Raw genomic sequence first — 9,590 nt, 5'->3', positions numbered from 1 at the left:
GGAAGACGTCAAAGACAAGACAGTAATACACTTTGCAGTACACGAATGGAGAATGAGAAATTACCAACCGGTGCGAAATGTAATTTGCCGATGTCTTCTCTCCTCGCGTTTAATTACAAAATAAGCGATTGAAACGTTACAATTTTGCATGATATTAGGCTACAAAGCTTTCCGTTTTTGACACCCTGCCATAAGGCTGAGGAATCTCTGTTCTCGTGCCGCATCTGTACATCACTAAGTATAAGCATCTTGAATCAACCGTCAGCAGATTCATCACAAATCGCAAACAGTTGTCACAAATGTCAGAGAAGCACTCAAATGTACAGTACGAATGGCTCTGGCTTGAAGCACTGTGAGTGGATTGGTGGGAGAGAAAAAGAATAAGAATAAAACTATAAACAAAAGGGTAGTTCGTCGCGCTTCTGCTTTATCATCTGGTGCATCGACGGAAGAGAGGCAGGAAATCTTCACTTGAAGGACAACACCGGAGCAGCACAGATGTATTTCTTTTTGTCTTTTTTATTCAAGTGCACAACATGACTAACGTTTCGATGGTTAGACCATCTTCATCAGAGTCCATGAGTGGAATGGAGAGAAGAGCCTAATTATCTGAGGCCCTGATTCAGCAGGTGTAGGCCTATGCACCGTGGCATTAGGCTGCTTGCACTTGAATAAAAAAGACACAAAGAAATACATCTGTGCTGCTCCGGTTTTGTCCTTCAAGTGAAGAATAAAACTACATTTGGTTACGCTGTATTTAACAGTTTCTTTTAGCGGATCTACATGGTTCTTCATACATGCTGTTTGAGGTGGGAGGGTTGTGGAATTGCCTGAGAAGAAGATTAAGAAGAAGAAGAAGAAGAAGAAGAAGAAGAAGAAGAAGAAGAAGAAGAAGAAGAAGAATAATTGAAGCCAATTGGAACCAATTTGGATTGGACCCAATTTTTGGTCCCCTAGGGGGTTCTTTCTCTGCATTTATCCCATTTGGACTAGTGAATCACATTGAAGTACACACACTAGTCCGTAGCAGTGGGCTGCCTGCTGAGCGGCGCCCGGGGAGCAGTGCGGGGGTTAGGTGCCTTGCTCAAGGGCACTTCAGCCGTGGTTCGGTCGGGCATTGAACCGGGAACCCTTGGGTTGCCAACCCAGTGCTCTAACCACTGAGCCACGACTGCCCCAAGAAGAAGAAGAAGAAGAAGAAGAAGAAGAAGAAGAAGAAGACAACTAAATGGTTATGCAGTACTTCATAGTTTCTGTTCAGTGTATCAACGTGTATCTTCATAAACGCCGCCTGTGGTGTAGGGTTTGTGGAATGGCAGGAGAGAAGAGGAGTAGTTGGTTATTCTGTATTTCGCAGTTACTTTTTAATGTGTCTATGTATCTTCATACGCCCTGTCTGTGGTGGGAGGAGAGGAGAAGGTACCGGAAGATATCGTGACAAAAGAAATTAATGAAACACTTTATTTTACGGGCTCTTTTCTGTGTCTACTGCATGTGAAAGATCTAGTTTCATCATCATTTCATTAATATTGCTGTTACGTGGCCCTGTTTTGCCACCAGATAAATATTTTTTTCCACTCATTGTGCTTTTGTCACCACTAATTATGTTTACTGGCCCCACTCTTACCTCACACTGATGTTGTCTAATTGCCTTGCATTTTGCTCTTCTGATTAAGTGAATGCGTGCAGGTGTGCCCGTGGAAGCCTCGGCGCTGATTGGCCGAGCTGTGGATAGGCCTTGACACAAAAACTCCAGCCTTCAGTCTCCACTCTCTCTCTCTGCTCGAATCTCCACGCTGCACGTCGCTCAGGAGAAGCTTTTGGCAATATAACTTTTAGACTCATCTTTTTAATTTCTTCATTGTCTTTTGTTTTTAGATATATTTGAATCATTTAATGGTGGAAGGTTGTGTTTTTATTTTCTTTACATTTTAGCGCACGACCTAGGTGTATTTAGGGAGTTAGGAATCGTGCGGAAGACTCACGTGTTTTTATTTCGAGGAGGTTAGTAAGTTGTGGATTTTTAAGTTAGGGTTTTATAGTAGGGTTCTTTTTTTTTCCTCCAAGACTTTTTAGTTCGTGAAGTCTATTGTTCAACCCGGCGTGCGACGCCGTTTATGTTTATCCTGAACTTTCTTGAAAATTAAAATCGCCACTTTTTTTCCCCAACTGGTTTCACCTGTTTTTTATGTTCCATACCCATATTTTATTTTTGGGTTTGTAACATAAATGGGGGCTCGTCCGGGAAAGAATTGATTTAATTAGTAATTAATTGATGTGATTTTAATTACTCACATTTTTCCTCCCGAAATCGATAGATCCGAGTTTGGAGGTTTTGCTGTAAGTGCTGTGCACCGCCCTCTGTGGTGTGCACTGTTTTCCCTCTGTGTAGGATCTTTTTCTCTGTTTTGATGGGTAAGTGTTTTTAGTTTGTTTTGCCATCAGCTTCTCTGCTGTTCCCTCTCGCAAGGACGTTTGATCTTGACGAGTTTATCAAAGCGCCCGAAGGCCAGCTTAGCATAACTCGTGACTAATTACTATGCGTTGCCGGTCATTATAAAGTAGAGGTAGAGATATGTAGCGACACCCCGAAGGGTGATTAACAGGTGCAGCTCATTGATGCACTGCATAGCAGCTGTGTATTCGGCGAAGTAGGCAAGGTAACTCCTAAACTCCTGGCCACTCCCATGAAAAGCTTGCTTGACTGGAAGCGTATAGCTCTTTGGGAAAAGGAACTGGAGCGGGAGCAAACTTAGCTTTGCGAATAAGGAGAGTAAGAGAGAGCCGCGAGAGCATGAGCTTCGCGTTAAAAAATAAATAAATGTTGGAACAAGAATGCGCTATAGGCTAGGTTAAAAAGGAGCTGGAGATCCCAAAAGTCGAGCTGTTAGTTCAGCTTACACTGAGTTTGATGTAGCTCGCAAAATTATAGTTGTTCAGCCGTCATTTTGAACGCGTAGGTACAACTTTAAACGTTAAAATGGTCAGCAGAATTGTGGACGGTGATTTTAAAGTGCGTTTCACTGGTGGGCACAGGAGGCTTATTCTTCCTTGCCGCTTGGTGAGAGAAAGCGGTATTGAGAATTTATTCTTTAGTCCCCGAGGCCTAGAGACAAAAATACAGATCGTATCAAAAAGCTGACTCGCTAACTTAAGTGGAGATTGTTAGAGAGAATTAACTTCTTTTCGAGCGTTGGTTACAAGCTGAAAGGGTTACCACTTTTCAGGCTTTACGCAGCCTACTGGTCGTTGAGGATTTCACTAACAACTTGTCACAGGGCATCGCTACCCACTTAAGCAAGCACAAAGGTTGACACCGTTCCAAGCCGTCAAATTGGCAGATGGGTATTGTGCTTGCTCACAAACGCGATTTCTCTGTTAAAAATAGTGCGAAGTCAAGCAGATCTGTTAAAAGCCAAAAGCCTATAGCCTTTCTCGCACTCCTTCTCCGCCGCAGGACAAATTAAAATGTAGGCCATCATCTAAAAACTCCGTTCCAACCTGCGTTTACTGTAAGAAAAAGGGCCAAGTGGTGGCTGACTGTTACAGATATGCGTAAAGACCAAATGTATCCCGCAATTCCGGTTAAAACCGAATCTGGTCTCTGTGTTTCCAACCTTAAAATGGACGAGATTATGCAGTCTAAACTAAAGACTGAAAAACCTATTAGAAATGGGTAATTTTGCGCCGTTTTTCTTGGATGGCACTGTTGCTCTACCTGGGGTGCCTGGCGAGTCTTCGCCTATTAAAATATTGCGTGACACTGGAGCTTCGCAAAACTTTGTATTGCAAGATGTGTTACCTTTTTGCGACAGTACACAAATAGGAGATAGTATCCTCAGGAAATTGAAATGGGCTACATTTAATGTACCTTTTAACAAGGTCTCTCTCGTCCGAACTTATCACTGGGAATGTCGTTATGGGAGTTCACCCCAGTCTCCCCGTTGAAGGCATAGCCATGCTACTTGTAAAACGACTTATTTAGCCGGTGGAAAAGTTTTTCTATGCCCAATTATGTCTCCTAAACCTTCAGGTGATAATGATCAAATATCCATGGATTACCCTGAAGTCCTTCCATCCAGTATTATTACACGCGCCATGGCGCAGCGCGTAAAGATGACAATTAAGATGTTGTGGTTGATCTCAGTGGCACCTTTCTTGCACATTCGTCGGCTGATGGTGTCCAGTTGTCTTGCGTTTCTCCCTCGGTCTCGGCTAAATTGCCTCTTAATCGCAAGCAACTTATTAAAGAGCAAACGATGACTCCTCTCTCTCTCTCGCCACTGTTCTCTGAGGCCATGTTCAGAAAGTGATGTTGGTCCCCAAGGATTCGGTACACGATGGCGTTTTAATGCTTAAAGGGCGGCCGTTGACTGCCCCTGCGCATGAGGTTTGGCATGTAGTGAATCACAGTAATGCCAACCGCCCATAGAGGAAATAATAAGTAGCTCATGATCACCACTCTGCGGGACATCTGAGTGTCAAAAATACAATAGACCGAGTAATTTAAAAAAAAAAAAAATGGCCAGGAATTAAGCGTGATGTTGCAAAGTTCTGTAAGACCTGTCATCGGTATCAAGGGGTAGGGAAATCCGAAACGGGTCATTCTGCCTGCCTCATTAAAGCCAATCTCTGTGTCTTCAGAACCACTCAAACACATTATCTTGGACTGCGTTGGCCCTCTGCCATTAACCAAATTCGGAAACCTATATCTATGCCTACTTGCAATTGTGTGTAGTTTAACACGTTTTCCTGAAGACCATTCCACTTCGGAGAATGACAGCACCCATTATTGTGAAGTCGCTGCTTAACTTTTCTCCATGTTTGGTCACTCAAAAATGGTTATAATAGAGCAAGGCACAAATCGTATGTTCAAAGTGTTCAATCAGGTCGTACAACAGTTGGCGATTCAACATGTCATGTCGAATAGTTGCCACCCGCAGTCTCAAGGCACTCGACTGTTTTCACCAAACCTTGGAAAACTATGTTAAGCATAGGCCTATAGTCTTAAATTTCAGTGTGACTGGGACGAGGGGGTTTTGATGGCTCTTTTGCTATAGTCTACGTGAAGTGGTCCATGAGAGCTTGGGGTTTAGCCCTGCTGAGCTTGTCTGGGGGCTCACTGCGCGTAGGCCATTGAAAATGTTGAAAAATGCATGGCTTACTGAATCGACTAGCCATGACCTAACTGATTGTGTGTAAGATGCGTTATAGGCTCCAGCGTGCATGTCCACTGGCTCTGTCTCTCAGGAGTGAATGAAGAAACTATGACCGTGAAGCTGTGTTTCGCCACTTTTCTCCTGGTGATAAGGTAATGGTTTTGCTGCCTGTGCATGGGCTCTGCTTTACAAGAGCGTTGTGCGGGGCCCTATCGAGTGGAGTGGAGTGTAGGGTAGGTGATCTGAACCTTTGTGATTGCCACTCCTGCTCGCACGAAAAATAAAATGCTTATCCCACGTTAACTGGTAAAGCTTAATTGCATGACACACAGTCTGATACGCACACATCCGCCTGTATTGACAGTAACGGTAAGCGGTTGCTGTCCACGGCACCTAGTGCTGAAGTTGCCGCGATACCTGCTCCGCTCGCTCCAACTGTCCTTTCTAATCTGCCTCCTGATGCTCCTGGCCCTTCTGTTGAAGTGATAGAAGGGAGGCTTTAAAAATTGAAATATTGCAGGATATATCCTTGTACATGTCTCACCTCTCCAAGCCGGGGTTAACGATTTAACCACATTGTGTAGATCGCTCAAAGCCCTTTCCGACTTTCTGCGATTCTACCTCTATAGTGCATAATATTGAGGTCGAGTACTTTAAACCAATTCAGCACAAATCCACACGGTACAAACCCAATGAAGCGCGAAATACTGAAGCAGGAAGTGAAGTTCACGTTGGAAAACAATACTGTTTCGGGCAACAATAGTCCATGGCGTTTTCCTTGCCAGTAGATCCGAAGCCTGATGGCACATCCAGGTTTTTGCAATGTCTTCACACTGAGCGTGCGTGGAAAATAATTTATGGTCTTTGCAGACAACTTCCTGCAGTATGCGAGTATGCCCTTTGGTTTTCTGAAAACTTGCGCTACATTTCGGCAACTAATCAATAATGTGTTGGGTGCATTGTCAACTTGTGAGCCCTATCAGTGCTCTAATCCTGTTGCATAGACATTCAGCACATTCGTGGTCGAAGTATGTGACTGCTAACGTTTTTTTGTCCCGTGTGTAAACACTGGGCCTATTTTCAAATAAGTTGTCGAGTAGTGATGGGCTGTTTGAGGTTTGTATGTAGGCTATTTAGCCAAATGGTGGTAGGTATTAAGATTTGTATTTATTCAGTCTGTTAAAGAAGGTAATTGGAGGAGTATTGTAGAATTGAGTGGAATTTAATTATGTGATGTTGGAAAATTTACTTTACTATTGAAATGTGACTTCTTAGTTGTTGGCCTTATTTTTATCCCGCCAACTTATTTCTTTAAGGGTGGGGGTGTTACGTGGTCCTGTTTTGCCACCAGATAGATATCTTTTTCCACTCATTGTGCTTTTGTCACCACTAATTATGTTTACTGGCCCCACTCTTACCTCACACTGATGTTGTCTAATTGCCTTGCGTTTTGCTCTTCTGATTAAGTGAATGCGTGCAGGTGTGCCCGTGGAAGCCTCAGCGCTGATTGGCCGAGCTGTGGATAGGCCTTGACACAAAAACTCCAGCCTTCAGTCTCCACTCTCTCTCTGCTCGGCTCTCCACGTTGCACGTCGCTCAGGAGAAGCTTTTGGCAAAATAACTTTTAGACCCAGCTTTTAATTTCTTCATTGTCTTTGTTTTTAGAGATATTTGAATCATGTAAGGGTGGAAGGTGGTGTTTTTATTTTCTTTACATTTTAGCGCACGACATAGGTTTATTTTAGGGAGTTAGGAATCGTGCGGAAGACTCACGTGTTTTTATTTCGAGGAGGTTAGTAAGTTGTGGATTTTTAAGTTAGGGTTTTATAGTAGGGTTCTTTTTTTCCTCCAAGACTTTTTAGTTCGTGAAGTCTATTGTTCAACCCGGCGTACAATGCCGTTTCTGTTCATCCTGAACTTTCTTGAATATTAAAATCGCCACTTTTTTTCCCCCATTGGTTTCACCTGGTTTTTATGTTCCATACCCATATTTTATTTTTGGGTTCGTAACAATTGCTGTGTTCACCATTATTATTAAATGCATCAGCGTCGGTTTTGTTTACTAAAAACGTGTTCTGGTTGCTTTGTTTCAAGACATCTTTGTAAGCTATTGTAAGCTAAATTCTGCCCACTTCAATGAAAACGTGATAATACCCTTCTTCAAATACTATTTAGTTGGGCTACCTTACATTTTTGGGTAGCGGCAACTGTGTTGATCAGGTAATAAGCAATATTAGCCAACAGTGGTAGCATCGTAATTTGGCGTTTAACATCCAGTGAAGTGGCTTGTGGTCGAACGACATGGTTTCTCCGTCCTTATGTGCTGCGAAAATAACACGTGGTGACATATTACTACATACATTGCTAAACTGTACCTAATCCATGTCAAAGATTTATAAATAATTCACATTACAATGTAATTTCATTGTGTTTTTTTCCCATTTGGAAATCAAATTATCCACAACTCAGGTGTACACCTGTTTCTAGTCAGTCTAAATTACAGGAGAGGATAGAGCGGGGAGAGATTGAACGGGCAAAATTAAACAGATTAAGTATGAGGTACTTCATGGGCCAGTGCTGAGCCATTCAGGTAGCAGAGAGGAGAGGGGAGATGAAAGTGAAAGTGTTTATAACCATAGTCTGATTTTTACAGGCAGGATGATACTCCCCAATGAGGAGCAAGGAGCCCTAGACGCCTGCTGTGTGGGAGGAGAGAGGAGAGAGAGGAGGAGAAAAGATGAAAAGATGATGGGGGGAAAAAGAGATAAGTAAGGTAGAAATATCTAACACTGGTTTTATTTGATCATTAATTATTATTATCAACTTTACATAAGACATTTTCGTATGTTTTATTTATTTATTTTTTGGGGGGGCTTTTTCATCTTTATTAACCACACAGCCCAGTTGAGAGAGACAAGGGAAGGATCGGCAAAGGATCTCGGGTCAGGACTCGGAATCGAGACCGGGTTGCCCGCGGAATGGTATGGTGTCTTGGCTCATTGAGCCACCACGCCCCAAAAATGACTGTATAATTTCAGACCAATATATTTACTATACTATTACTATATATATATAGTAAATAAAGGCTTTTGTGCCTTTATATGACAGGATAGTGAAGGTTATGACAGGAGGTGAGAGGGGAGAGAGATGGGAAAGGGACGGCAAATAAAACCTGCATAGCAAACGAGTGCCCTACCATTTGCGCCACGGTAGTGCCCCAAGTACAGTATATTTTGAGATGGCCAGACAGAGAGTGAGGCCGGTGCCCAGAGGAAAGAGGTGTGGAAGTTGGTGAACAAGTATTGGCAAAGGACGCGCTCAACTTCTTGGAAAAACGAAAGTCTTTGGGTGCGAGATAAAAAGCGTCAACCTAAGGAAGAAAAATCCGCACTCACAAACTACGTCTCATTATTTCTTTATATTACCACCATGTCCAAAAAGCAAACGAGTTTCGGCTATCAAGCCTTCATCAGTGCGTCGTACCACACACTGATGAAGGCTTGATAGCCGAAACGCGTTTGCTTGTGGACGTGGTGGTAATATGAATAAATAATAATGAGACGTAGCTTGTGAGTGCAGATTTTTCTTCCTGAAGTTGGTGAACACACATGAGGGCTATAGAAGAGACATGGTAGCATTGGTGTCTGTATTGTTGACGCTCTCGCAACACCACCACAGATCAATGCTACCAACACCTCACACTAACACCAGCTGAGCTGAGGACATGGGAATGGAGGAGGGGAGACAACAGGGATTAACACAACACAATCTCACCTCACCCGTGCGCACACCACACACACACACACACACACACACACACACACAAACGCACACGCACACGCACACGCACACACACACACACCCTGCACTATCGTCATCTCACACGCAAACAACAAGGCACAAAGTATCATATTCCAGAACTTGTTTTTTAATTGTTGGGGCACAAAAAAGACAATAATCCACCCAAAAAAGACAATGATCCACCTCGGCGTCGCCTCGGACATGCGTGCCGTGCGCTGAACTTCACTCACGTAAGCGGCTAATCAGGTGTATACTGAATATGCGTAGTAGGGAGAGAGAGGGAGGAAGTGATCAATGTGGAATGACGAACACGTTGCTCACTCAGAGCCTCACCACACACACATGCACCCCCTGAGGCCCGCGAGTATGAGGAGGGAGAGAGAGAAGAGAGAGAGAGAGAGAGAGAGAGAGAGAGAGAGAGAAAGAGAGAGAGAGAGAGAGAGAGAGAGAGGGAGGGAGAGAGAGAGAGAGAGAGAGAGATAGAGAGAGGGAGAAAGAGAGAGAGAGCGAGAGAGAGAGAGAGAGAGAGAGAGAGAGAGAGAGAGAGAGAGAGAGAGCGAGAGAGAGGTGTGTGTGTGTGTGTGTGTGTGTGTGTGTGTGTGTGTGTGTGTGTGTGTGTGTGTGTGTGTG

General features: G+C 43.5%; 1 protein-coding gene across 1 annotated transcript in view; it reads right to left on the bottom strand.

Annotated features, from left to right (window-relative positions):
* The window catches only part of tbc1d4 (TBC1 domain family, member 4), a 105,265-nt gene that overhangs the window by 3,024 nt on the left and 92,651 nt on the right, over positions 1–9,590 (bottom strand). The window lies entirely within an intron of this gene.

This window comes from Engraulis encrasicolus, chromosome 13 (assembly GCF_034702125.1).
Source record: "Engraulis encrasicolus isolate BLACKSEA-1 chromosome 13, IST_EnEncr_1.0, whole genome shotgun sequence".
NCBI lineage: Eukaryota > Metazoa > Chordata > Actinopteri > Clupeiformes > Engraulidae > Engraulis > Engraulis encrasicolus.
The sequence above is the reverse complement of the archived record's forward strand: the minus strand, read 5'-3'. Positions and strand labels throughout refer to the sequence as shown.